Below are 27598 nucleotides of genomic sequence, written 5' to 3' on the forward strand. Positions count from 1 at the left end.
CCATGTTTTTGGGTATAGACTTTTTATTGATCACAAAAGGTTGGGGGGAAAAAGGCCTCTCCCAAAATCTAAGAGCGGATTCCCTGCCTCAGCAGCACTAGGCAAAGCAGTCAGGATGTCCAAAAGTATAAAGTATGTCTCAGGCACGTCCCCAAAACCTATCTCTGTCCCTCACACTACAAACTAACAAAATGGTGCAAGGGTGATTTCCCTCTAAAGAAAACAGTCTTCATCAAGGCAATACAAATATTGTCAGCCAGTCAGGCTTTCAAAAGATTCAAAACAATGTTCAAGAAAATAATGTTCCAACTTCAAGGGATTGCTCCTTTCCCCTAGACTTAAACAGGTCAAATGTCTTTCCAGTCTCTTGTATACAAAAACACAAAGGATTCTACAGAAGGAACATGTTCCTCAGGGTTCTAGACCCCTTTGGTTCCAACTTTTTATTTGGGTGCGAATACCAGACTCTCAATACTTAAAGGGTCTTGGTGTACTCTCCTGCCAAGACCCAGTTATCTCATATATTGTCTTTGTTTCAGGTATAGGGTTCCAGCCCATTTTATTTATGCTTAGGGTCCCAGACCCTTTTTTCCTTGCTCTCTTTTGGGTATGGGTCCCAGACTCACAATGGAACCTTTGGTTTGTTTGGCTTACTTTCCTGCCAAACGTAGTGTTCCTTATTTACAATATTGCTTTCAGAGTTTCTGGCTCTTATACTTTCTGCTTTGTATCGGTGCAGGTCCCAGACTGACAATTTCTGTCTGTAGTAGTCTGGTTCACTCTCCTGCCAAGCTAGGTTTTCACTGCTCTTGAATTCACTTGTTATGCATTTATTAATGATTGAGGTATTTATCCTGTTGCTTCTCTGCATTTCATTTAATGCATTAGTCCATAATCCGTTCTGACCTTAATTCCGTCCTTTCTGCATTTCCCCGGACCTCTTCTTAACCCCCACGAGCTAGAGTTCTTTGGTTTTCGGTTCTCGTCATATGGGTGGCGGGATCTCGTTTCAAGGCTCTGGGAGCTGTCTGACATGCGTTCCGTTCGGATGTTCGTCTGCAGCGTTCTGTGTTCATCTCATGGTCCTTTCTTGCCTCAGAGTTGCTGTGAATACAGCAAGATGCTCTTGTGCCTCTTGGGTCAGTGAGCTTCTGAGTAGCCAGTCGCCAGGGTACCTTCGTTCTCTCTCCTTCACCGGCAAAGGGCATCTTCTCTCTGTGTTGGTCTCACGTCTCTCTGCACTGCTCTCCAGCTGACGGCATTGCTTTTCCGGTTATAGCTACCCAATGGGATTTTGCTCTGGCTCTCAGCTGAAGTATATTTGAACTCCTGCATTGGGAAAGGGAGTTGCTCTCCACCAACCCGATTTGTTGAAAGACTACACTGCTCACTTTGGTTTAGCCGAGTGATCTGCATTCTCGCAGTCCTCTTCCGTCTCAACCTCTGTATTGGTTAGCTCTTTACTCTGCAATAAAACATATCCGTCCTATCAGGGCAGATGGGAGTGGTATTTGACTCCTGAAAAGGGGTTGAAGGACTTCAACGGAATTATACCGCATCTCCTGAAGATGATCGTCTGTAGTGCCGAAAGGGGCTTCCCCTCCCAGGTGATACTCCTGCTGTGCACTGCCCATTATTGTACTGTGGATGGACAACATCCACAGATTTGTCACACAGCCCATTTAAAATATTAAACAAAGAAAATAATTGAGCATGATATTAGTTCAAAGCTGCTTGTTTGACATCAGCATTTCTGCTGTTCCCCCGTTGAGAAAAGGTAGAATAATTGTGCTCGTCTTACTTGCCAGTTATGATGTTTTTACATTTTGTGTTCTAAACATCAAGGTTAAAGGAATGGTTCGGTCAAAAATGTTTATTGTACCTACGGGTCGGCCATGTGTTTTTAAGCCTAAGTTGCTCGATTTTAGAAAAATTTCCTATGGACCTTACCCGAGTTTTCGTCCATTAAACGCACACGAAAACAGGCATCAGGGCGCTGCCATTTTGTGATAGTCCTATCACTTGCCCCATCGCCCTGGCTGACCTGCTTTTGCGGCACTAAATCATATCCCCCGCCCCTGAGCCTGTCATCAGCAGACGCGTACCGCCCATTTCACAACGCCAAAGCATGTCTTGTGTCCAAATTCGCTGCGCTTCAGCCAATAACGTGTCACCATGGAAATGGCAGGACGCCTCTTCCCTCAATAAGTATAAACAGACCGTTTCACAAGACACAGCAGCAGATTTTCGATTCCATTCCTCTCTTTGTGTTTGAGTATTCTGTGACTCGTTTCTGTGCTCTGGTCAGCTACCTTCGTTGCTTGTAGCCCGTGTGAACAGATACCAGTACCACCGCTATAAATTATTTTAGTTTGTTTAATACACAATGGCTACAATAATGCCCTACATGTACGAGCCCGAGTATACCGAGGAGGAACTACTGGAAAGGGAAACACGCGAAAACGATGGGTCTTCGGAAGGCAGTTGGGAGGACGATTCAACAGCTGAAGAGCCTGGACCTAGTCGCATGGACGGTGTTTCCACCTGGTGCACATGCAATCGGTGCGAGCTAATGCCAACCGAGGACGAGAACTGCTGCTGCTGTGAAAACTCGGGATGCGTGGCCTATATTTCGGAAGGCGAGCCACGACCGCAATGCATCACCGAGCTGCCAGACTTCAGGGCAGCCTGCCTCACACGGTCCGTGTTGAGGATAATGATGGTGCTTATGCACGAACTTTGCGCAACTGTTTATCCTCGTAATCCGAGTAACGAGTAAGTATACTCTGCTTGTCATGCCACTCCTATTTCATGGTCTTCTACTATATCCAAAATTACATATACATATCATTGTAACGCATTAAAGTCGTTCAATAGTGTGCAGTGTCTAGATAGCATTTGTCCGAGCAGAATGCCATTAGTTACAAGAATTGTCATTGACAACAAACGTTTATTAAACTTATCTTGGTCATTTACAAACAGTTTGTTTCATTCCTTTTCACAGGTGGTACAGGCTGGTGGCCTATCGTTCCTTTACATGGTGGCTTCACAGGAGGCTTGGACACCGCGTTCGAAGAGTAATACCCGCCTGTGCCGTTCGTGCCATAAGAGAAACTTTCCCAAGTGACAGCGGTCAATACAGAGGATTTTCTCTCGCTGTGCTGCAACCTGACCTGTACAATGTGTAGAGTCTTGTATTTTTGTGTCATCAAAATATGATACAAAATAAAACACCACATATATTTTAACAACGGTTTCGATGTTTTAAATGAATCAAGTGCGTCTCCATTCAAGGATGGACGTCAGACATCTGTGCTCCGAATGGGTGAAGGTCAGGTCGCTGTGAAGCAGGGTGGTCACTATCTAAGCTAACATAATATATTCTCAATAATGCATGCACTAAATAACACTTGTTCAAAGTCTTTCAGTCAGTTATGTCTCTATAAAAGTCACACATATATCTATACTATCAATTAACATTGGAAATATACAGGCCTTAGGTTAAGGGTCTTGACCACTATAATACACTGTTTGAAGTGTGGGTCTGTGCTCACAAGAATCTCCGTTATGTGGCATTTGTTATTGATAGGCAACAATATACTGCAGTAGGAGTCTAATGTTAGTTGGGGATCTGCTGGGTGGGCATCATGGCGTGGTCAGTGCTCTGGCACATGAAGAGAATACCTTGCAGGGACACAGGGTCAGAATGGCAGTAGGTTTCCACTGGCAAGGGTGCGTCGGCAAGGACACGTTTGTGGAGATGAACGAGCTATATGTTTAGTTCAGGCTGGTTCACATGCAGGACAGTGATCTCAGAGGAAGAGTGATGTGTTACATTTATTAGCTGTTGCAAATACCTCTGGAATTTTCCAGTCAGAGTGGGAACGATGGTGGGGGCCATGTGGTCTGCGCAGTGAGGCCTGGTCACCAAGATGGAGTGGAAAGGGGGTACAAAAATCGATGCATCGTGTCCTGCTCAGTGGTCCCATCTACGCAAATGTCAACCAAAGTTAACATCACATAAGGGCAAGGGGCGAACCCACTACTGGAGGCACTTGGTCCGAGTTTCTACTGAGAAGTAAAGGATGAGAGGGGCCTGAGGGCCCCTCGCTCCCACACACTTGCCTGCACGCCCACCGGCCCATCATCCCACCCCCCTCTATCAAAGGCGGTTCGCACCCGGGGATGAGCGTTGGCATGGGGGGCTGTCACGGGCGCAAACGGCCAAGGTGCCAAACAACATGTACACTTCAAAAGGTATCCCACGCCCAGGGGCCATCCCTCACATGTCTTCCTCAGACCCCGTGTCTCCAGGCAGGCCTCCCCTTCAAGCAGGCCGCCCCCCTAAAACCACGACATACATACGTCATTCATTCACAAACACACCCCTGTTTCTAATACTTTATAAACCACTTGATATGCCTCATGAGAACATCTTTGTGCTTTGCAAGTCAACTCCTGAACCTTCTACCTGAGAAGCACTGGGATCTATGCTAATCTGCTCGTCGTCGTGCTATCTGTGACTGCTTCGAGCGAACTCGTCAGTGGCCATCTACCTGTTCTCCTGCAACATACTGCTCGGCCTGCTGAATCCAAATGTTTGTTGGTCAAGGTAAGGCCATGTATCCTAGTCATATTTCGGTCATTTTTACATTTCTATCTATTTGCGATTACAGTACCCAATAGTACTATGGTCATTGGTCTCATTGCTATTGACTTGAGTTTCAATTGTTATGCTATCAATAGATCTATTTATTTTCATCTGTGTCAATTGTCATCGAATTGCATCCTTCGGGGGTCCAGTCTATAATGTAAGCATGTTTCCTTCTCGTGCAAGACAGAACATCCAAGGGACGAGTCACATGATTAGAGTTTAGTCACATCATTAAAAAGAATTCTGTAACTTATGCAAATACTAAGCCGCACATGATGAACTAGTGCAGTTCCGGCGACCAAAACAAACCTTGCATTGAACATGGTATGGTTCATTTACTTTTTTATGACATTTTTATTCATTAAGGTTTTATAATAATCTTGATATTTACTTTTCAGAATTTTCAACAATGCCTGCCTGTTCGATTAGCGGTTGCCCTTCGAAGACCCATGCTAAATCTGAAGGCACTACAATGCAAGTATTCCCTAAAACTGTTGATCGAATAAGAGAATGGGTCAGACATTGCGGATATCCACCGGAAGAGCTTGAAAGTAGAGTCCAGCAAGTCTTAGAGGAAAAGAGGGGTGATTGATACCGCATCTGCAGGCAGCACTTTTCCTCGAACATGTACGCCACATCTTGGGTAACAAAGAAGAATAAACGCTGAACGACACGAAAATTGCTCGCAAACGCTATTCCAACTCTATTCATCCACATTCCGCCACTGGTGAGTCAAGTGTCCGGATTTAGCTTTAGGCTTTTCGGTAGTGTGTAGGTAGCCGAATGGATTAATTGATGTTTTAGGTGTTGTCCCTTGTAATACTTTCGATATTGATATGAGTGAATAGCTTTTTGAATAATGACATTTATCAATAAATTATATTTCGATTTTATAACCCCCAAAGGAATTCTATTTATGGGCACAGGGAACTGTGCTATATTGCACATTTTCAATAGCATTATTCTCAAGTATTCTGTCGGTTTACATGGCAATTTTTTAATATTTGCATTTCATTATCAGACAATAATTTACCTTTACAACTGCTTGACTATCCACTGAATCTGAAGCAAAGAGCATTCTACATCCGTGACGTGCCCGCAGTTATCAACCACTTCTAGCGCGTATCAGGTAATCATACTTGGCTATTCCGCTACAGACTTGTTTTATGCATGTCAGGTAATAGTTTTTATGTATCGTGTGATTATTTTACCAATTGTTTGGTTAGTGCTTTCCAATTGATATACACCTTAGTTGTCGTCCCCTGGTGTTTGTTTTCAGTTATAATTAGTGTTATCCATACTAATGCTGAAGCGTCCAGCACATTGACAACAGCCCTAGAGGTTCTTCAGCAGCACGAGATATGGATACTTACAGCTCCATCGACCGTGATCATCAGGACTGTAACACTTGTCGTTTGATTGTTCTACACCATGTTTCATTCGTGGTTAGTCATTGATATGTACCTATGGGGTCAACCCCAAGTGTGTGTTGTGTTTTCAATATTGCAATCCTTACTAATGCAAATACTATGTTTCAGGCAGTTGTTGAAGCGTCAACCCACGCACTTGATGCAGAGCCTGACATTCAAGTAATTCCAGGGGAAGTGGAAGCGGGACCATGCGGATACGAATCGGCGTTACAGCTTTCGGAAGTGTGCACCCCATTTACAACATCCATAGATATTCTTCAGCAGCACGAGGTATGGATACTGACAGCTCCATCGATCGTGATCATATAACGTGATTCCATTTCCTATAATTTCTTCCCTATTAACGCAAGTACTGTGTTTCAGGGAGACGATGGAGCTTCCAATACAATCACAAGATCCCATTTAGATGATGCAGACGTAACGAAATCGGAGAAATAAGTCGATTAAATCTGATCATATTTAAATATTCCTTGATTATTTTAGACAATGCACCATTTGTGGTTATCTCTACCGTCGACCCCAAGTGTGCGTTATGTTTACAATATTGAAAACCATACTAACTCAAGTACTGTGTTTCAGGAAGTTGCTGATGCCTCCTCTCCAATACAATCATTCATGGCAGTCCATGCAGAGCCAGAGGTATGGATACTGACAGTTCCATGGAACTAGGTCAACAGAGCTCGAATACTTGTCGTTTGATTGTTCTACACAATGTTTAATTCGTGTTGAGCTATTGAGATGTACCTGTGTGTTCGTCCTCACGTGTATTTTATGTTACCAATATTGTGATACATAGTAATGAAAGTACTATGTTTCAGGGAGTCGATGGAGCCTCATTCCGTGCTGTCTATGCGGATACAGAAAATATAGTCGTTGCAGCGCAAGAGGAAGGGAAGAGATGCGCAAACGAATCGGAACTACAGCGTGCAGATGTTGAAGGTCGAGTCAAGAAAGTTGCAAAGAAAAGAAACAAAAATAAGGTTAGTTACAAACAGTTCATAAATTCAGAATTTCTTTGTGCTGGGGACTATTTTATGTTTTTTCCAGTCAATTGTACTTTACTTTATCTTGTGTTTAAACTGAACATCCCTTTTCCAATCTCTCCTGTAGTTTCCCGTGGTCTACGAACCATACATACACAGACAGTGAAGCGAATGAGAGATGTTGCTTGCCAGACCATTTACACTATGGAGGAACTATTACTTCAGACGCCGCGTTTTGAGACTAGAGATGCTCATATCCAATGGCCAGAACATGAAATGAATGTGTCCGGAGAATCCAGTAAAGTTGTAATGGACCATTGCTACAGTGCGACTGCACCACTACAAGAAGATGATATTGAATGTATTGAAGATAGCTCGGAAGTAGTCGCAGATCAATTCACACAATCTACACCTGCCAAAAATTGGCCATCAAAAAAGCTGTCGACAATGTTGTGTTCTCCCATCAATGTTGAAGTAACAGATGTTGAAATGAAAGAGAATGAACCGGCAGCAGCATTCACTGACGCATCAGAACCTGATATCGGCGATATTTCTTTCAGTTGTGGTGAAATGTCCTCGATTCAGTCCGAAACAAGTGTGACACCGCATGACAGTCTAATGAAAGAGGGCAAATACATAGTATTCGACAGTTGTTTGATGGATATTATAAGTATGCTGAAATGTGGGCATTCCGTCAGAGGGAAAGTATGTCGGAGGCCATTGATTCATGTGACTCATCAAAAACAAGGCAGTAACGTCAAAATACATGCCGCCTGTAGATTAAATTATGCATGCTCATGGTCTGGGTCTGCACAACCGATGCTGGGGAAGCTGCCAGCAGGCAATATACTGTATGCAGCTGCATCACTTTTTAGAGTCTAAAGAGTTTTAGAAAGTCTTTCTTTCAGTTTGTGGGACTTCATTTAATTTCTAAAACGCAGTACTACAAATACCAACATGATTATCTGTTTCCGGCCATTAGTGATGCTTGGAAAATTGAACAGTTGTCTCTAGCAAGTACATTCGAAGGGAAACGGTTCAGGCTAGCCGGCGATGGACAGTGCGACAGCCCTGGAATTTCTGCCAAGTACTGCACCTACCACTTTCAGGACATGGATAGTAAGTAAATTGTGAGTTTGGTGGTCGTGCAGGTAACACAATGTACATCCTCAGTGGCCATGGAGAAACTAGGATTTATAAAATCAGTGGAATATCTACAATTGAGGGGAATGCACATCGACCTCATAGCCACGGACAGACATGTTTCAATTGCCAAGACAATGAGAGAGCAGTTCCCACATATTAAACATCAGTTTGATGTATGGCATCTTGCTAAATCAATCAAAAAGAAAATCTCGGCTGCAGGGAAAAAAAAGGTTTGCAAAGTATTTCACAGTGGTTCCAGTCCATCAGCAACCATCTTTGTTGGAGCTCCAAAACTTGTGAAGGGTCAGTGGAAATACTACTTGAAAAATGGCGGTCACTGATGCACCACTGTACCAACGTTCACCGCTGATCAGAAAACCTACATTTCCACCAATGTGAACATGGCACTTTGTCCCCAGAGGAGGCAAGGAAGAAGAAGTGGTTAATTCCATCTTCACCGACACACAAAGCCATTGAGAAGATTGTTATCGATAAAACTCTATCAAGAGATTTGAGGGGACTGACAGAATTGTCACACAGTAGGTTTGGAGGTGTTCCACAATATGTGCCTTAAGTACAGGCCAAAGCGCTTGCATTTCATCATACAGGGCATGAAACATAGGACTCTACTTGCGGTCTTGGCCCATAACGAGAATCTCTGCCGTGAACAATCTAGGACTACGGGTAATGTAAGGATGCCTCGCTACACTAAGGTGTTTTCTAAAAGAAGTAAGCAATGGGTCATCAAACCAGTCTATGAGGAAATGGAGTTCGACTTTGTAAAAAGCCTTATTGTTGCTGTACTCGAGAAGCACAGATATGGAATTTTGAACGTTTCTGTGCAGAGCTGGTTGTGAAGTACAAATCCCGGTTTAAATAATTGTTATATGATTGCCTTTTTGTAAATATATGCTATTGTACAGTGTACGTACAAAGTATGCTAACCCTAACCCCTCCCTTCACCATCCTGGGTGGCGAACAACCAGGGTGTCATGTTTGACTTCTCTCTCTATTCACCTCATATCGCTGACCTTGTCAATATGTGTATGTATATATTTTTGTTGCTGTAACTAAGTTTCGCAAGGCTTGCATATTGCAAATAATAAAACCAACAAACAATAAATCTCACTTTCAGCTCAACTCCTCGGGTAAGTTATACTTTCCCTGACCTTCCCCCAAAAAGTCAGTGTCTCCATAGTTATGGTTCTCTAGGGCTGCAAAGCTCGCGGACAACGAGGACAAAATTGGGGGCCTCAGAACGCGCCAAACGAGCCGTTACAGATGGGAGAGAAGCCAGATCACATTTGCACATTGAGGCCTAGTACATAGATGGATTCGAAAATTCAAGTTCTCACAGATGGCTTTACTACTGGATGTTGCAAAGTAAGAATGTATGCTCGTTTAGAGTGAAGGTCAGCGGCTTTGATTTTCAGCTGGCGGCCTGAAGAGGCCCACAACTCACACTGGCAGTATAAAGTTCTATTGTTTTTTGACCTTGAGTAAAAGACGATAAGGCAGAAAATTCTGAAACTAGACAGAGTTTCATGTTAGTTCAGTATAAGAAAAATCGTTGTCAAGAGCACAGTGGGATTTACGGACTGCATTACGCAGAGACACAATGGAAATTGCAAATATAATGTAAGTAACTCTTTAGACTCTTTTATACCGGAATTAAGAATTAATGAATGGATGAATGAAGAGCAAGTAAAACGTTTGTGGGATCGTCTTTGTACCGGGCACATGGGCATGCAGGTCCACATTCCACACGCATGTAGACAAACAGTCGTTTCTCATTGTGTATTAACCTCGATTTATTTCGTTAGTATTCGCATTGATTTTAGAGCCGAACATACTCCATTGCACTATCCTTGAAAGCAAATAATTTCAGATCGGCCGTAATAAATATTATGAATAATATTAATAAAGATCGGCTGGCGAGACTAATTATAATTTTCATGTTTTCAAAACAGGTATATCCTACCCTACTGCTACTGCCACCAGTTTCAGACCCCGGCAGATGGTTTCTTCAACCGCCAGCTGTAGCTTATCGTAAACAACGGCACCACTTTTACGATCTTATGGGACGATCGCCATGGGCCCTTATGCCCTTACGCGGTACTAGCGGCTAGAAGCAACATATCAACCTTTACGATGGAACAGTCTTGCGGTTCACCGTGCGACCAAAGTGCTTCTTTTAACGAAAACCAACACCCTGTGTACCATAAAGTAACAGCACGTGACTCCCGATAAAACGGAACAGGATTTGCAGATAGAGAGAAAAGAAAAAAAATGACATTCCGATTTAATATGCCAATTGCTCAATATTCTATAAACATTAAATGTTAAATGTACTTTACCAAATGTACCGTGTTGCTGTTTGATTTGATAGTACAGTTTCATATTGCGAATTGTGGCGCGCTGTGTTGTGAGTTGATCTGTGTTGGTTTCCGGGTTCTGTGTGAAGTCGCATAGAAGACGACTGGGTGCGTTTGCCTACGCAGCACAGTAACGTCACAGAGAGAGGCGGGGAATATGAATGTTTTGATAATGTCAGGCTCAGGGGCTGGGGATATGATTTAGTGCCGCAAAAGCAGGTCAGCCAGGGCGATGCGGAAAGTGATAGGATTATCACAAAATGGCAGTGCCCTAATGCCTCTTTTCGCGTGCGTTTAATGGTTGAAAACTCGGGTAAGGTCCAGAGGACATTTTTCTAAAATCGAGTGACTTAGGCTTAAAAACACATAGCCGACCCGTAGGGACAATAAAACATTTTGACCGAACCATTCCTTTAATTACGCATACTTGGGTTATCTTTATCTGCCTGCTCCCTCCTTCACAGGGCCCTGTTGTCCCCCGTGCTCTTGACCACGGACGCAGCCGACTGACCGGCTGCCAGGCTCACCTTCCATTACTTTCCTACACAACTTCAGCCTGTCACCCACCAACCCATGCTGTTATCTTCAGACTGTGTCCCTTTTTACTGTACAAAACAGAGAGGGCATATCACACCAAAGTCGGAGACTACCATGGGCAGCAAGGCAGAAAGCTCTAATGCAAAATAAAGTTACCTAGAGTACTACATTATTATACGCCAACGAGAAAGAATTAGGAACAAAGAAATGGATGATGAAATTGTTAATTTCATAGAAAAAGGGCAAATTGAGCACAAACCTTAAAGGGCTGAAACCTCTCCTGTCTGGACACCAGCACATCGAGCGTGCTTGGAAGAGAACTGTCTCAGATATGATCTTGTCCAGATAAACCCTGCTGGGCTCTCACCCGCTTACACAGGTTTGTTCCAATCTCTTATGGCCACTGCGGCCTCCACTGTATGTACTGGATCATTTAGGAAGAAAATCCTGCCTCTGCAATTGGCAGATTGGTTGGGAAAATGCCTTTGTCATCATTCATCAGGGAAGCCCTCGGGCAAAGCCGACTTCCTCAAAGGGCCACCTTTAAGGTCTGAAACCTCTCCTGTCTGGGCCTTGAAGGGCTCATGAATGACCAACGACTAAAATATGCGTCTAGTCCTCCAACTGATTTTAAGGTTAACCTTAATATCCCCATCCTATTACTTGGCCAGTCCCACTGGTCTATCATCAAGCACCTGATTTCACTGGTCCTTACCCAGGGGCTGTCCAAGGTAACGATCATCCCAGGCCTTCGCTCAGTGCTCTTAAATGCCAGTCATGCAACTACAATCTTGATCACTACACCACATTTTACCTATTCTAGACTCCATGAACTAGCACTGCCGATGTAGCCCCTTACCCGCTGCAAGCAACTTTTTCGGTATATGCCCTGCAACCTACTGCTGACCTCATTACGTTCCCTATATTTGCATGTTGTGATCTGTACACCCACTGTATTGTAACATGGACCCAGTAGGTTGAGCAAGTCTTAGGGCCTGATTCTGATCTTGTGATAAAGTGCATGAAAATCCGATATTCTCCCCTTCAGTTTCCAGCACCATCATTCTGAGGTGGGTGGAAATACTGAAGGCGCGATGTTGTGCTTTCCAGCAGCAAAAGCTGCTAAAATCACACGTGGCGGAAACATGTGCTCCAATGGCATTGCAAACATTTCTTTAGAGACTACCACTTTTCTGATTTAAGAAAGCTTTCATTAAACTAGAAAAGTGGTGCTGCAGTCTAAGAAATGCTATGTTTATAAAGGGGGAAAAGTGTGCAGTTTTATTTCAACTCCTTTTATTAACGGAATGCTGGGAATAGAATACCCTCCATGTGGCTGCCCTGCATTCCCCATGGTTGCTAGGGCTGTTGTCAAGCCTTATATCAGGCTCATGCAGAAGCGAGGCTTTCATGTCCATGCACCACATTCTTTTCCTGTCAGAATATGGTGCAGTTACGAAATGTATTGTTCTGGCTTGGAACACATTTCTATTTTCACATGCACCTCTGAATATAGGCCCTTAGTCTTTCTCCTGCAACCTTTAACGCTGTTTACTTCTTGGTTTTCTGACTTTGTACTACCTATTTTATAATTGTCTCGCAACCATGTAACTTGTTACCATGTAACTGCAACCAGCGCATAAATGCCTGAGGGCTTGGTGCGTTGCTATAAATGTAAAATTAAACAAGAAGGAATGAATAATATGTAACTTATCAAAAATGTTTCCTTAAATAAAATTGAAGACTATAATTGAGACACTATATCACGTTATGTTTATTGTTGGAGAGGTGCACACACTTCTAAAATTTTTAATTGAGTAATTCAAAATGTATTGATATTCAGAGTACATTTTAGGTGCATCTGCTAATGGCATCCCTGACTAAACGGGTACAAAGTAACAAGTGTCAAGGGTTTGTCTTCTGAAGTCTATCAGGCGAATAGCAGTGCACTCTTAATAGGAGGAAAAATTCTCTCAATGTTCCATTAAAAAAATGATACTACAAACTTTAAAGAAAAATATATATAATTTACTATAAACTCCAATCCAAGAGCATTCATATGTTCCTCCAAATTTCATGTTAATTTAGATAATATTTCTAGATTGTGTAATCTTACATGGAACCAATTTCAACATTGAACCAACATATTATGATGGCATAACAATTCTCGGTATAGTACACTTTGTAAATTTACAACAAAAAATGACATAAGTCGGCATAAAGAACATTCCATGTGAAATTACATTAAAAGTTGCACAATTGCAAGTTAACAGAGCAAAAGTAAATGTTTTTTTAATGAAGTTGCAATGACAGGGAAAGTCTGTTTCTGATCAACTTAGGTTTAAAATAAACACAAATTTCTATTATAATAAAGACCACAAAAATGTGGCATCCTGCTTCCACCGGGCCATTCCGGTTTTGCTCAACCATGCCTTATTATGAAGGAAATCCGGTTCTATGAAGGATTGCCGATTATTTGTTTTATTTATATATTTTTTACTGCAAACAGCCGGGGACGACCCCCTGCCCCTAAACCCCCTTCAATCCACCAGTCCATTCCTCATATACCTTACCCCAAATTACAACATATACCGGTTTGCTGTAACACAAATAACAAAACCCAATTGGGAAAAGATTTCATTCGGCTAAAGTGAACTAGACTGAAAATTCTATATGGGGTCAGAAGTAAGTGAAAGGTTGGACATCATCCATGTGCAGTCACATCCATGTGCAATCTGCATGGCGCAATCACTGTGTCAAGTGATGTTATTTTTTTCTTTTACTCCATGACCTACTGTTAGAGAAGATTTCTCTTTTGGCAACTTTGCATCCATAGTTTTCTTTGACCCCTAATCATTTTGCTTTGTTTTTGAACTTGTTCTGCCTTTTTGAGGGGAAGTAAAGGCTACAGCTTCACTTCCCCTGCCAGTTGCTCATTTGATAGAGGGAAACTGATCAGTCCTTCAGACTATCAGTACTGGGAAACTGTTTACCCTTTTACATGTTTGTAACTGTTTAACCTTGCACACCGCCTCTACAGTGCATTGCAATGTGGCTACATTTGGATCACCCTAGCTTTTTACACTTGGGATTTTTGGTTACTTTGATATGTGCCTGCAGACAAGCTGGTGGCAGCAGATACATTGTTTTTCCTAGTGTGCACATTGGCGTTTATCGCGTATGGCTACTAAACGTGGATAGTGCCCTAAAATGACTGTGCCGGGAGATTTCCGACCGTCCTTTCTCCATATTGTAGTATTGCCTTTTTCCTGTCTTGCCAGGTCAGGAAATGCCATGTAAGGTCAGGCACTTGACCGGGAAAACAGTTTTGTTCACAGGCTATAACTGTGCTTGTGTGGGCCAAGAAAAAGGTGGGACTGTCTGGTTCCATTCCAAATCCATGGAGCGAGACGGTCTAGGAGTTGGGCATGAGTGAAACCAATAGTTGTCGCCGATTGGGGAAACTACTGGCTGTTTGAATGTTGAAGATCCTTACCATTGGTGGGCTTGAACTTGCTTCCAGGCTGTATTTTGGATAAGAGGACTCCTGCACATTTTTCTTCAGATCAGCGTTGGAGTCAGGAATCCCTTGAAGACAATTTGAAGACTACTGAAGAGGCCTGGCATTCCTTGCTGCATCTGGTCCGCTGAAGCCTTGCTGGACTACCTGCTCTCTGAAGACACTGAGTTTTGCTTCGGCCCTTGAACTAGTTGTACCAAATAGCCTCGACTTCTTCTTGAGGGTCCTACCAGCCTGAACCTCTGGAAGTGCCCCTGCACCACCCGCTGGACTGACCACCTCTCTTGCGGGCTACCTCGTGTGACGACCTCCAGACAGCGTCACTTCTATCAGAGCCCCTGTCGATAAGGCTAAGATTGGGATGCTGCTAACCGATGGTGTTCCTAGGGGTAGTAACATGCAAGAGGAGCTCATGCGGAGGGACTCCACAAGGACGCAAGTCTGGATCACTGCCCCTTTATCTCCCAACCCTAAAGGGCAATCAAATCCAACCCTTCCTTACATATAGTAAAATCAGAGACCATGTATTGCTGTAATGTGTCTGTCTCACTCTAATGAGTAATGGGACAAAGAAGAACCAAAAAAGCTACAGTCAATCATGAAGGGTGTTCAACCAGCTGTTATCAAACTGACGTTACGCTGGGGCAGTCCCAGCTACTTAAGCTAAATGGTAAGTAAGGACAAGGAGAGCGATATCTGGAAGGAAAAGTCAGCGACCTATTAGGCTGCCAAAAAGCCAGAGTTTTAAACGGGGCGATCGAAGTCTGTACCAATGCACTGGTGCAGAGATGAAAACAACCCGAGGGACGACAGGAAGGCGTTTAGCTGGATTGCCCTTGAGCTGGCAACAAAGAGGTCAAGAGTAAAGTGTGGTGGTGGTGTGACCCGTGGTGTGTGAACTGTACGGTCCAAGAACTATGCCGAGACTGCCAACAGTAATGGACTGAAAAGCCAAGCAGGCTGAAGCAGAGCAAAAGAAGAAAGAGAATGACAGAACCCGCATCCCCTGGCAAAACCAGTGAAGTGTTCCCCAACAGAAGGTAACGGGAACAGTAATAAGTCAGAGAGCAGGCCTGGAAAATGTGAGAAGGTGAAACAAGAAGTCAAGAGAAGACCACCATTTTGTAAGGCAACTCCCTGGTCACTTCCAATTCAATGGATTGGCTTTCTCACACAGATTCCTCATGTTGATGGATATCCATCATCCAGCTCTGCTTCTTGGAAACCTTTCGCCAGGGGGCATAGTGGACCTCGACTCTGCAGTCTATCTGGCCCAGCTCTCGGTTGTCTGCTCCGGGAGTGATGTCAGGCGTTGTGTATATATAGCACGCAACTACGCCCCATGCTTCAGTTCCTTTATTCTGCGCGCTTGCATGCTGCATCGGTAAAATGACTTGGCATTTTCTTGAGGTTTTTTTAAATTGTCGTTTTCCTCAGAAAACCTCGACGCAATATCGTCTCACCAGGTTTTCGAGCTTCAAGCGATACTGCGTTTGCGAGGCCAAAATGTCCTTAACTGATCCCCACCACGTGCATCTGTGGTGTGTAGGTGTTGGCCATGACACGTAGGCCTGCGCATCGTGATCGAAAAAAAAATTACGTTGAAATCCCTATGTGAGAGGGCCGGGAAACTGGCCTTGGCTCACCGGTCTGCAAAATCTCTGGCACGGTCTCTCGTCTGCCGAGACTTAGGGTCTCACCCCTGAGATGGGGAAAGAAAAACATTGCAGAAAGTCCAAGAAACTGTCCCATTCCAGGACCCATTCAACGTCTTCATTGCGGAAGAAGAATCAGCACCACGTCATCGGTGTAAATCCAGCTCGTCGTCGGAACGAGGTAAGCCCTCAGCGCTCGGTGCTCCCGACCCCCAGCCAGCCACTCCATCAACGACGTTGAAAATGCCTTCGGGCGCCACGGCTACTAGGCATAAATCACCGGAAGACCACAATGTTATGAGCTCAGATATATCGGACGAGGCTCCCACAGTTCAGCATAACATGCCATCTAACCCACTCATTGTGGACTCTTTATCCTCGTTATGGCAACACCCTTGCACTATTTCCCCTGTAAACGGCAATTTTACAGGGAAGTATAAGCCGGCAAGAGAAAACCCCTCTTTCCTGGCCACACACCCTTCCCCGGAAGGGCTGGTTATGCAGGCTGCCACTATTTTCACCAGACCAGCTGCATCCACTTCCAATCTGTCTCCGGACAGAGAGGGAAAGAAATCGCACGCTTTGGGCAGAAACGTGTTCGCCTCTGGCAGCATGGCGCTCAACGCCACAAAGATAGCCTGCAGGTTCGCAAAATACTCCTTTGGCTTGTGGAAAGCTGTTGAACATGCTGCTGTATACGTCCCTGAGGGTGCCATGCTGGATGGATTTTTACAGCTGTTGGAGGTTGAAAAGGAGGGTTATCCAAACAGTCATTGCAAACGGGCCTGTACGTAGCAGACTGCGTTGGCCGATTAATGGGTTCAGCAGTGGTAATGAAGTGCCAGGGCTACCTGAAAACTTCTGGCTTCTCCCAGAATGTTCAGAAAAGGCTGCTGGACATGCCCTTTGAGGGAGACCTGCTTTTCAGTCTGAAAGCTGACGAATCCTTGAAAAGGTTTAAAGAATCCAAGTTGGCTGCTCAATCACTGGGCTTAGCGGTGCAGCCGGCCAAACCCTGCCTTCCGCTTTGCCTGCAGAGGCAGGGGCTATAGGCGTTATGCACCCTATGGCATGAAGGCCCAGTGCCAGCCAGGAAGGGGCAGAGGCGCTTCTCGCATCCCTGAAAGGGCAGACGGGCTTCTAGATGCCAATAAGCAGCAACAGAGGCGGGGGTGCCTGTGCCCTCTAAGCCTGGATTGATTTCCCCTCCCCCAATGCACTGGTTGGTGGACGGTTGGCAGGGCATTGGGCCCAGTGGCAGGAGATGACCTCCAACACCTGGGCCCTACAGTTGATTTGGTGGGGTTTTTGTTTGCCCTTTCTAAAAAGCCCACCAGACAGACCCCCCACCTCCCCCAATCCAACCGGGACAGGAGCTCCAGGAAGAACTGAGAGCCCTGTTGTCAAAGGGTGCCATGGAAAAGATACCTTCCGAACAGAGAGGATCGGGCTGGTTTTGCCCAGTATTTCCTGGTACGCAAGAATGGTGCAGGTTTCTGTCCCATTCTGGACCTCGGGGGCTCTAAACCAGTTCCTAAGAAAAGACAAATGCAGGATGGTGACATTGAGAGAAATTCTCCACACTCTCGAACTTCAGGACTGGCTGGTGTCAATAGACCTGCAGGACGCTTAATTCCATGTGCCAATGCACCATAAGCACCGGAAGTTCCTAAGGTTCCTCATAGGGGACAAGCACTATCAGTTCAAGGTGCTGCCCTTTGGGTTGACCTCCTCTCCAAGGGTCTTCCGCGACTACCGTCATGAGCTTGGGGACCACCTGAAGAGATCCGGGGTCAATGTATTACCGTACCTGGACGACTGGCTGGGGGAAGTCGGCAGGGCAGGTTTTGTCGCACCTGGAAGACACCTGCCTACTACTGTTCAGACTGGGCTTCTCCCTCAACTTGAAGTCCCATTTGACACCAGTTCAACTCCAGTTCATCGGAGCAGTCCTAAACACTCTGGTAGGAAAATCTTTTCCTCCCGAAGAGAGAGTCTGCAACATAGCCCAGATGATGTATTTGTTTCAGAAGCATGCCACCCTACCAGCAGCTTTTTGCTCCCCCTTTTGGGTCTCATGGCCTCATGCATTTTTCTAGTGCCAGAGGCCAGGCTGCAGATGAGGTCCCTTCCGTGGCTCCTGAGGGACCAGTGGTCTGAGTATCTGGGAGCACTCGTTCATCAACTTCTGACATCTGTGTGTTTATTCACCTGCTCTGGGTATTGCATCCGCCGTGTTTGCTTCCTTTGTCATCTTTTTTGCAGAGAGAAAAAGCACTCTCACAAGGGAGTACAGAACCACGCTCCAAATAGGAACTACATTTCCCACAAAGCCTGCTGTCACATATTAGCAAACATCAGGCACTTCAGCGATTAGCCAGACTTTTGCAGGTCATCGATGTTCCTCGACGTCCCGTTGGGTCATTATCTTCGCCACTACAAGTCAGCTGATACGTGCCCTATAACCCTCATTAATCGCAGCCAGCAATATATACCCCGCGTAAATATGGGTTACCCAGTAGGCACATCTTTATCAATGGCTGCCTTTAGAGAGAATTGCATCGCTACCGTAAACAGGCTGAAACTAGTGAAATTGAACACCCTGGAATTGACCTCGTCTGGCCGGCACGTACCAATACCCCGGCTCAAACACCCTCCAACCTCTCAAACCCCCCATTTGAGTGTGCGGCCAGCAAATACACTTACCCTCTAGCAATCAGCGCCTGCCCACTTTCCCCACTCGAAAATGCCACATTATTACGGTCTGCTCTTATAACAAGCAAGCAGCTCCTCTCCACTGCTTCTCCTACAAACCATCTAAGATTGAGGAACTTACTACATCAGTCCTCAAATATCAAGATAATACTAATAAGGGAAACCTGTTGTCTAACAACATGTCTGGAACTACGTTAAGATTACTGCTCCTCAATACCAGATCACTAAACAATCACGCCTCTAATATCTACAGTCTCATAATTGACAGAGACCTGGACATCTTGTGTCTCACGGAAACCTGGATCCGGGACTATCAACCTAACCGTTGCTGCTGGCTACTCTATCTTCTGTAAAAACAGGGATGGGAGAACAGGGGGCAATAATTGCCAAAACCAACCTGGGCATATTTACCTTTTCCATCATCTGTCAGGGCTGGGAAATTCTACTTGCCAAAATGACTCCTAATACCAACCACTGCTTGATAGGCCACTAGCTACATTGCCCAATTTCAACAAGGAAATTATTAACATTCTGAACTCCCTTGAGGGCCCCAACCATGCTAGGCTATTTCTTGGCGATCTAAACCATTGGAAGGATGACAAGGAAGATAAGGACGCTGTTGACCTGGAGAAAGCTCTGAATAACATTAGCGTCCAAGTGAAGAATGACAAACCCACTACAGACGAGAATCATATCTTGGACTGGGTGACCACCAACAACCTCTCAGCCTAAATGTATAAAACGGAGTCATGCATTCGGTCTGACCATTACAGCATTGATTTTCACATCAGTGTCCCCCCCCCCGCCTCTAACTCATTATGGGTTAAACATCGGAATTGGATTGTGCTGAGCACCTAGTCCACAAATATAAAAAAAATCCCTTCACTGCTGGATATAGCTTCCCCACTTAAATCAAGATGGGTTGGAGATGACCCCGGCCATCAAAAATGGTTCAGTCCTGCCTTAGACATCCTAAAAAGGGGAAAATGGAATCTGGAATCCAACTGATTAAATCACCAAACCAAAGAGAAAAAAGAGGCATGGAAAAAGGTAGACTCCATCTATAAAAGTAAAATCGTAGACATTAAGAACAACTTCTTCAACCATGAAATAAAACAAGCCGACAATAGCTTAAAAAAACTATTCAACATACTGAAGCCAACTTGAGAAACCTAGAGCCCTACAAATCCCTTTCCTTCCAACCATCCACAACACCATGGCCATACAGGCTGCCTTTGAGACAAAAATACATAATGCCAGGGCGAAAGTTACAGAAAAGGGACCATCGATGCTAGGCACAAATAAGATCCCTATGCCAATATATCGCAAATACTCCAATCAACCTCACTTCTCCTTTTCTGCTGTAACCACAACTGATTTGGAAAAACTGTTAACCATGAGACCCACCACATGTTCAGAAAACATACCTCCCAATTAATTTTAGACCACAAGAAGCTTTTTGTTCCGTTCCTCACTAGGTTCGTGAATACCTCTTTTAGAGACAGCAAAGTGCCTAAATCTATCAAAACTGTCTGTCCAGCACTTCTGAAAAAACCTAATCTCAAACTCAAAGACCCAAATAATCTCAGACTAATAACTAATTGTAATTGTCTTCTTAAGATATTGGCTAAAGCTGCACATGTGCAATTTCAATTTGTTGTAGAATCCAACACCATTCTACATGGCAGGCAGTCAAGTTTTCGACCTACCTATAGCACCAAAATGGCCCTAGTGGACCTCCAGTCTTTATGTTCAAAATCACAGACGAAGGGAAATCTGGGCTCCTGATCCTATTAGACTTGTTGGCGGCCTTCAACCTTGTGGATCATGACCTTCTCGAACAAGCGCTTTGTCAGCTTGGCCATTGTTCTGCGGAAGCTGCCGACTGGTTCCTCCTTTCTATCAGGACTGGAGTCTAGAATTCAATGGGAACATATATGCTCACCCACAGCTTCCATTTGATGCGGTGGCCCATAGGGGGCCAGTTTGTCACCTCTTCAGTTTAATCTCTATATTATGCCCCTCTGTTCTCTCCTAGAAAATCTGGGAGCGTTTTTCACTAACAACACTGACGATACGCAGTTGGTCATAGAACCCACTGGGGACCACACTCTTGACTCTGCTACCCTATCTAACATATATCAGCACATTGTTGTCATCCATCTGGCTTTGCCTTAATGGCAGAAAGACAGAGATTCTAAAAAAACACCTGAGCATCAGCCACCAGGGGGTGCACGGATGAGCACTAACTCCGTGTGAGCTCTGTGTCTCCAGGTCCGTGACAAGACTTGAGCCCCCGTCTTGTGACCCCCCCCGGATTGAACACTAAGGAGAAGCTATCTGAAGATCCCATACCCCCCGGGAGAAACCTCAAGTAAAATCGGACTCTGGAAGGCGGTGATATTCAACGCCGAAAAGGGCCTGATATGTGTCTGCTGGAAAGCAAAACCAACTCCTGAGAAACCCGTGAAGAGCTCTGCAAGAGTGAAGTGCCCTGGAGCCTATGCCCGGTCATGTGACGGGCGCGACGCCTTATCCCACTGGGGGCTGAACGAAATCATCATCAGATTCGAGCGACGCACCCCCGCAGAGTGGCTCCATGCTGGCCTCTCGGAGGAGCGCTCTGGAGTAGCCGAGGACACGCGCCTGTAACACGCAGTAAGCGAGTCCTCTCCCCATCACCCACGGAGCAGCGGAACCCCAGAGGCCATGTCACAGCAAGACCATGCGCAACACAGAAGGGCGCCCCTGGCTCCCCGCGAGGCCCAGGACACATCAGAGCGGTCCCTCCACTCCGCCGGTCACACGAACAGGCGCACCAACACGGGGTCCTCCCCGCGTGACATCATTAAGGCTGCGGGAGAGTGAGGAAGGGACGGCACACACACGGAATCCCTATAGCGGACCAAGGGACAGATAACATCAGCCCCACCTTGCGCACCCAAACTCCAGGACACCGCGTGGCTGCTCTGTGGCACTCTCCACCTCAAAACATGAGGTCAGGCCTGCAGCACACTAGCCTGCATAGTTGAGCAAAGCCCCTCGGAGGCTCCAACAGATAGTCCCCACAGGGACCAACATTAACAGCAGGAGCAGTCGCACGTCCCCAGAACGTGCACCCAGTAGCTGGTCCAGGCAGCTGACCTGAAAATAAGAGGAAAGGGCCGTCAAGCATACGCCCTACACGCCCTGAAACAAGACCCCACTTGGGAGCACAAAACGGTCCCGAAACACAGTGAACCACCCTACTGCAGCACACCATAGTAGGAAAGAGACACTTACCCTAAACATAGCAGCCAACAGAGGAAACACACAAAGCTGCCCAGAGCGAAAACCTGCTCCCAATCCTCGCAGGACAGAGGCACCATAACGAATGCGCACTTAGAAGGCTGCACAACTAGCCCCTTAAACATGGGCCAAGAACAGTGCACAATGTGGCCCACCAAGACCTAGGCACCCCACACTTGCCTCCTAGTAACATCGTGAGCCTGAACACCGCCCAACATCTGAAATCACTCTGAAACCAACGGTGTGCACTGTAGTGCAGAGAGTAGAGCCCCAGAATTAGGGGAGTGTGCCTCCTCTGCCACAAGTAGTCCCTTAACGAACGCTAAGGTGTAATTGGCCAGAGACACCTACACTCCAATCTTACTGACATCAGAAACCAAGGTGAGCAGTATAACAGTGTGCATGTAAACAACGAGGTACTCTGGACGCACGCGGAGTGACCCGAGTGTGAGGCCCTTGCACCCTACCCATGCTACGGTCGAACCTGAGACAACGAGGCACGGTTCCCAAATTTATGCAAGCCAAAATAAAGCTAGCCACGTACGCTTACGCTCCCTCCAACCGCACACCCACCACCCCCGAGATGGCAACCGAATCTGTGGCACACGGTGAGACAGCGGCCACAAAGGGTGACATAGCAGCCCTTCTCACATAGATAAAGAATATGGGTGCCAATATAGGGGGCAAGATTGACAAAATCACCCAACGCATAGAGAGGATTGAAGACAGACTGGAGGGAGTGGAAAATAACCAACCTTCCATAGATACTCTGGAAACACAATTCGAACACAGAAGCACGGATCTTGAACGGCGAGAGGAGGAGTACAGACTGAAAATGGATGTTTTGGAAAATCGAGAGAGGCGAAACAATCTACGGTTTTTCGGGATCCCGGAACAAGACTGGGAGACGGAGGAAGGCCTAAAAGCAACGCTTCACAACATCATCAAAATCCTGGCAGTCGATGACGAGATTGACGAACCAAGAACTGAACGGATCCACAGAGCGGGTGGTCCACCAGGGGGCCCCAAGATCGGTCCTCGCCCGCTTCGACAGATACCAAGACAAGGTGAACATTCTCGAGAAGGCGAGACGTGGGGATGTGATCACCCTTAACGGAGCCCAGGTAACCATATATCAAGACTTATCTGCAATGACATTGGCGCTGCGAAGGATGTGTAGCCCTCTGACGAAATGGCTGAACGAGCGGGACACCCGGTATAGATGGGGATACCCCTTCTCGCTCTCTTTCGAACACGAGGGCACGAGAATTAGATTACAATCAGAGAGGGAGATAAAGGCATGCATATCCGATCTTGTTGATGCCCGTGAACGAGGGGAAGATGGTGACGCCCCCAGGGCCGAAGGGCGTGAGTGGAAACCTGGAGGACCTAAGAGACAGAGGCTTAAAGGATCGAGAACATTTCGGCGAGGTAACAATTCCCTGGAGGGGGACAAGTGTCATGATGCCTACCCCTGGGCATCAGGACCAAGCCCATCAGCTCCGGGAGCAGACATCCAGATACTTAATTAAAACCCCAACAGCCCCGGCTGGGGGCTGTTTGGGTTCAGTCCTGGCCCCTTAGGCGCCAGGCTTATCATGGAAATCAGTCCTGGCGCCCTAGGCGCCAGGCTCATAGACTTTACTTACCTGATGCAGACCATGCTGCTAGTGAGTCCAAGCCAACGTGAGGCCTGGATGGGACTATTTTTCTACAGGGACTATTTTTTACTCGGGCGTGGTTCTAGGGAACTTCTTACCTGGAACTACTTTGGAGGCTATTTAAACCATGCCCGAACAACAGCATACGCTTCGCGTTATTCTGCATCCAGCAGCGTAACGCTCACCGTGCCTGCAGTCTGCATCCAGTCTTCTGCCACGCCCGCTTCGAATCTGGAGCTCCTAAAACCAAGAGGAAAGAAAAGGACAAGATTAGAAAATGAACTATTTCGAATTCCTCACCTGATTTCGGATCCATCTCGTCTCCGGACCTGGAAAGAACATCTTTTCTGTACGCGTCGCATCTCCAGCTGCAGCGCCGCGCCATACTCACCACTCCTCGCAGCATCTTTCGATTCGGCGCTGCCTCCATCATTTCTTCGCCGAACTCCGGCACCTGAGGGACAAAAGAAAACAACAAGGTGAGCCGAAAAAAACAACAAATAAAACCCTTATCATCCTAGACTTACCTGATTACCACCGGAAGGCATTATTCTATAACTCTGCACATCTTTGTGCTGCAACTGCAGAGGGAGAGAAAACAACACGTTAAACACCGGCAACATTTACCGGACGGCGTCAGCTAATACAGACTCTTACCCGAGCGCCACCAACTGCCACGAGGGGTATCTTCTCACAATCTTAGTTGCAAGACAAGGAAGGAAGGGGGGAACAAGAGTGAATCATCGGACATATTGAACTCTATGAACTTGATACTTACCGAACCTTGCCAGGAACCTCAGAGTCAATGCTCTCCGGAACTCTCCCACACCTTCAAACCAGTGAAGTAACTGGCATCAACGCGCCCCTGCAATCCACGCAGGATGGAGAGCTCATCATTTAAAAACATAAGGTGAGGTTCCAAAAAGGGGATATCGGAGGAGGTGACAAGAAGGGAGAACGGGAAAAGTGGGAGGGGGCTATCACTCATAACCACGGGTGGCTAAATCCCTTCCTCCACTTGCAGGAGAATACTTCTACGGATCAAGCAGACGAGATTAGGCGGGCCAGTCAAGACATTAATCTCGGCACTACGCATCTCGTTGGTGGAGACCGCAGCTGTCAGGGTCCGATCGACGCCCCTGTGGGAACCAGGTGAGCGTAACAAGTGAGCTAAACCAGCAGCAACTGTCTTGATATTATGGGTGCATTTTAGCCGAGGCTGCTGCTGGTCTAATGCAAAAAAGCAATAATCGATGGCGGTATGTTGTAGCTGAAGGAGGTGGGGGTCAGGGTTGGGGCTCAGACTAATGTGGTGCTTATTGTTAATAAAAGGACCGCGTGACGATGGTCCCTACTGGTGGTTCGTTGCTAGTTCAGTGAAGCTAACTGGACCTGCTCGGACGCCGTCATATGGAGGGAAAGGGGCGGGGAACACTAGATGGGAGGGAGGGTAAACAGGAAATGGGGGGTGGAAAGACTGAAACAGTTTTCTCAATTACTGCCGAGGAGAAGAAAACATTGAGGCATGAATCACAGGGAATGGCCGCGTACTAGTATGAATAATCAAATGTCACAAATAAATGGCTACCCCTGAAGTCAGCACACGGGACCCCTTGAGAGTGGGGACCTTAATGTTAAGGAACTTAACTCACCTACCAAGAGGTCGCTAGTATCAAGGGAATTCCAGAGAGGCAAAATGGACATCCTGTTCCTGCAGGAAACCAAGTATATGAAGGGAGAGGAGAGGCCTATCCTAGGGAAATGTCTCGGCTTGGAGTTTTGGGGCTCTGGGCCATTGCGCAAAGGGGGGGTGGGAATCCTTATAAGAAAGGGAATTGACTTTCAAGTCCCAAAATCCTGGTCTGATGCGGAAGGGCGAGCCTTATTAGTGGTGGGGACCATCAGGAGCGTGGAGGTAACGATAGCCACGATCTGTTGCCCCAATGTAGGGCAACTCAGATTCCTCTCCAGAACCATCCCCAAAATAATGTTGGAGGCTACGGGACATGTTGTACTGGGTGGGGACTTCAATCTATGGGCTGACCCCAGCTTAGACCGTAAGGCGGGTAATGCAACTGTCAACAACATAATGGGAGGGGACCATAATGATTGTGTAAGCATGATGCAGGTATACACGCTGTTTGATGCATGGAGGGAAATGCACCCTGACACAAGAGGATACACATTTTACTCTCCCCCACACAATACTTTTACTCGAATAGATTATATCTACCTGTCACGGGAGCTGTACGACATCACATCACACTCTGAGATCACCCCAATAACATGGTCCGATCATGACATGGTCACAATTGCTATACAATGGGAACACTTACCGATCAGGGGCGGGAAATGGAGGTGCAATGAGACCCTGTGGAGGGATCCTGTCTTTAGAGAAGAGTTCGAGACAGAGATTAGAGAATATTTCAAAACTAACGACACAGGGGAGATCTCCAAACGGGGAGTGTGGGAAGCGGCCAAAGCAACCTGGAGGGGGATCCTTATACGGGAGGGGGCGCGGAAGAAAAGGGAGAGGACCCTCATTGAAAATAAGCTTCAGACCAAAATGTGTCGATTGGATAGGGAAGCCAGGGAAGGAGACACCACAGACCTCGATAAGATCCAATAAGCTAATAAGAAACGGTAACAACTTCGCCATCTGGAGCAGGGTCAGATAACGCGCAAATTGCATTTATTAAAACAAAAATTCTACGAAAAGGGGTATAAAGCTGATGCACTGCTGGCTTCTAGACTCAGGATGCAAAGGGCAGAACGAAGGGTAAAAGAAATAACAAATAACACTCCCGTCCAAGGGCAAGACAAACCATCCATCCCTGAACTCTTCGCAAACTTTTATGAATCCTTATAATCCTCTGAAACAGACCCAAACTCGCATGAGATAGATAACTATCTCGCTGACATCGATCTTCCCAAACTAGCTGAGGAAGACTCGACCCACCTTGAGTCCTCCATTACGGAAGAGGAAGTACACAAGGCGATTAAAAGGCTAACATTGGGCAAATCCCCGGGGGAGAATGGATATACAGCTGGCTTCTATAAGACCTTCAGCGCACTCCTAGCCCCATTTCTGACTGAATTATTCAATGAGGTCCTAGATTCAGGAATTGCTCCTGACTCCTTCGTCCAAGCACTCATATCGGTCATCCTCAAGGAGGGTAGGGACCCCAAATGTTGTGGGTCATATCGCCCTTTATCCCTGCTGAATCTCGATGCCAAAATTTACACGAGGGTACTGGCTGCCAGGCTGGAGACTCACATGCCCCATCTTATTCACCCCAACCAGGTCGGATTTATAATTGGATGACAAGGGGCAGACACCATGCGGAAAACTCTTCATTTGGTCGCAGCCTCCCAAACTATGAACAAAGAACCCGCCTTGCTTTACATTGACGTGGAGAAAGCATTCGATAGGGTTGAATGGGAATTCCTTGCTGCAGTCCTCGGTGCCTTGGGTATAGGACCAAAATTAATAAAAGGGATAAAAGCGGTGTACAAAGCACCTAAAGCCGCAGTGTCAGTCAATGGGGAGTACTCGAGATGGTTCGAGTTAAAACGCGGTACCCGACAGGGATGTCCCCTCTCGGCCATACTCTTTGCTCTTTCTGTAGAGCCT

At 46.1% G+C, this 27598-nt stretch overlaps 1 protein-coding gene across 2 annotated transcripts in view; it reads left to right on the plus strand.

Annotated features, from left to right (window-relative positions):
- Nucleotides 1–27598, plus strand: part of CRAMP1 (cramped chromatin regulator homolog 1) — a 1760184-nt gene that overhangs the window by 981480 nt on the left and 751106 nt on the right. The gene's annotated exons all lie outside the window — the stretch shown is intronic.

This window comes from Ambystoma mexicanum, chromosome 2q (assembly GCF_040938575.1).
Source record: "Ambystoma mexicanum isolate Mex_15411 chromosome 2q, UKY_AmexF1_1, whole genome shotgun sequence".
NCBI lineage: Eukaryota > Metazoa > Chordata > Amphibia > Caudata > Ambystomatidae > Ambystoma > Ambystoma mexicanum.